Raw genomic sequence first — 2,809 nt, 5'->3', positions numbered from 1 at the left:
TTTGCATTTGCGTTTCGTTTTTCGCAAATTAGGTGACTTACAACTAGCGCCATCAATTTCGCACCTCTCGCGCGCTGAAGGTGTCAAAGAGGGTCCTTCCAGTGCCGCAGTCGGCCCCGCGCCATTTAGTGTGCCTTTCGCCTGGGCGGGCTATTATTGTGCAAATTGTGGCACATTAGGCAGTCGCCGGGCGAGGTTAGGCCAGGGGTCGGGTGAACCCGGGTGGGCTAGGTGTTCGCTGCTTCCCGGGGGGTGCTTAAAACATGCAAAATGCAAACAAAAGCGGGTCGGGCGCAGGGAGAAATAAAAAACGGCCGGAAGAACGGGGTGGCCACGTAGACTGATCCGGCCGCCGGACGGCTGATTGGATGCGGCGCGCGGGGTGCGGCGTGACCGGGAGGCTTATTGTAATAATAGGCGCAGCAGAAACAAACACTTTTCCACGGACGGCCGGGCGAATTGGCGAAGTGAAAAACGTGCCGCGTCGAAGGTTTTCCCTGTCGAGGGTGAATAAATTTGCATAATGAAGAGAAGACGCGACAATATCTTGCCCCGCCACTCTCTCTCTCTCTCTCTCTCTCGGTGCCCGTCTCTTGATTGCCTGCTTGCTCTTTCCGCAGTGGGCCACTTTGGAACCCATTTTCCGTAGCCGTGGGCCGTCTTCGATTTGCACGCCGCGGGAGTTTTGGCCGACGTTCGGGCCAAGAAGTGCTGCCATCTTGTGTGGCGGAAGTGTCGCTGACCTCGTTGAGGCTCATCATCGGCGGTTGCGGCAGTGGCCCGCGCGCGCGAGAGAGCGAAGGAGCAAAACCCCAGGACGACGAAGTGGAAAAAAATAATAAACTTGGTCTCGTTAAATTAAATCACTTTGAAGGGTGGCCCAAAGTGTCACGGGTCGTCCTTTCCTCACTGGTCGACCTCTGGTGTCTGCCGACGGCGTAAGCTCTGGGTGTTCCACTTTCCACGTTACAACGCGCGCCGTGGATGAAGCCCGACGTCGCGTAGGCCGCACGCCGATCGGTGAAGTTATTTAAAATTTATTAGTTAGAGATGAGCGACTGGAATTGTGACGGCTGTGGTGGGCGAGCGGACCCGAAAACGGGATGTCGTTCAAGGTGAAGGCAATTAGACACGGAACGAGTGGGTTCGGATAAGTTTCGCGACGTTTATTGGCACGCGTTGGTTGGAGATTAGTGTTTTTCTTCTGAATGATCCACGCGAAAGTTCGCGTCGCTTTTGAAACGTTAGTGGATCACAGTTCTGAATCACAGTTCTGAAGAACTGAAGGAACACCAGATTTGTGAAGTCAACTGGTTACTGTCCATAGGAATTTATTGCAATTTTAACTAGCTGTGTGTGGTGCTAGCATTGTTTCGCGCCTGAAAGTAATTTTTTTTTTAATTTTGACTGGTTCGGGGCCGTCGGTCAAAACCACGGCTGTCACCGTTCAACCTAGTGTAATAAAGATCAGCACCGGAATGCTCCAAGAAGCAGTCATTGTTGGAGTACCAATTGCTACTAGGGTGTTTAAATAGTTTTTTACCTCGATACCAGAGGGCGCTATTACGAACCTAATTTTAAAGGTATTGGTACACTCTTTATATGAACTTATGAGCAGTTTCGTTTCAATTGGTTGCTTACATTTTGTTCACAAGCAGCAGGATTTTTTATAACGGAAAAAATGAAGTGTCTTGCAGAGATTGTTTTATTTTTTCATTTTTGGAAGGTTTGAAAGCAAAGCAAATTTATGAACGACTATTGAAAGTGTATAGGGACTTTTCGCCCAAAGGGGGGGATTTCTGAGTTTAAACGTGGTTGTACTAGCCTTCCAGGCGATCCGCATCGAAAACGTTAAAAAACAGATACAACACCTGACATCGTAGATAAAATACACATTATCGTATTGGAAAATAGTCGAATCACTGAAAGAGGGTTTAGTACCTAGGACTAGCCATCTCATTGAGCAGTATGACCAATTTTTTGACTGAAGTATAGGGTTTCAGAAAGCTGTTTGCAGAACGGGTGCCGCATTCGCTAAAAAGGAACAATGTGTCAGGTCACGAGAGCATTTTGAAACTGGCAAAAATTCATGAATTAAAGATCGAATTGTTGGAGTATCCACCGTATTCGTTAGATTTGAACCCTAGCCAGTTTCGTTTTTTTTTTGAAAGCGTTCCATGTTCAGGCTATACTAAATAATAAAGTGAATTTCAAACCATAAAAATGTGTTTTTCTTATCGAGCCAAATAACTTATTAAACAACCTAGTATATGTCACCGCCAGGTCACAGTAACCTCTGCCAATGATGGGCGAATTTGAAGTTGAACGAAGTTTTTTAACGAGCTGCGATGCTTCATCGCCAGGAATGCTTGATTGTTGCGTTCATTTGAGTAGTGAGGCATTAACTTGTAATAGTTTCACTTCGTTTTGTAATCATTTTCAATTAATTTTAAACGTGTTTATTTACTGAAGGCCTTTGAGGTTTATTCCCACATTCCTTGTCCACTTACACGCTACAAATTGGACAAGGGCAATAAACTAAGCTTTCTTATGCTCATGTCTTTCGAAAGAGCTGCAGTTGACGGAAAATTAAATTATTTTGCTACCCCTTCGGCTATCAGTGTGGCGTGGAAATGGACCGCAGCCCTTTGGACCACAATCCGGGCAGGGAGTGGGCCCCCTTTACGCTACGGCGGGCGCAAAAAGCCATCCCTTTTGTAACAGCTAAATTATTCACGATTTGATTTGCTGCTCCATTTTGTTGGCCCTAGTTTCTGGCCGCTCCCATCCCCCCAGAAGAACTGCATCT

The sequence above is a fragment of the Anopheles bellator genome, chromosome 2 (genome assembly GCF_943735745.2).
Source record: "Anopheles bellator chromosome 2, idAnoBellAS_SP24_06.2, whole genome shotgun sequence".
In the NCBI taxonomy this organism is placed as follows: domain Eukaryota; kingdom Metazoa; phylum Arthropoda; class Insecta; order Diptera; family Culicidae; genus Anopheles; species Anopheles bellator.
This window is presented reverse-complemented; position numbering follows the sequence as displayed.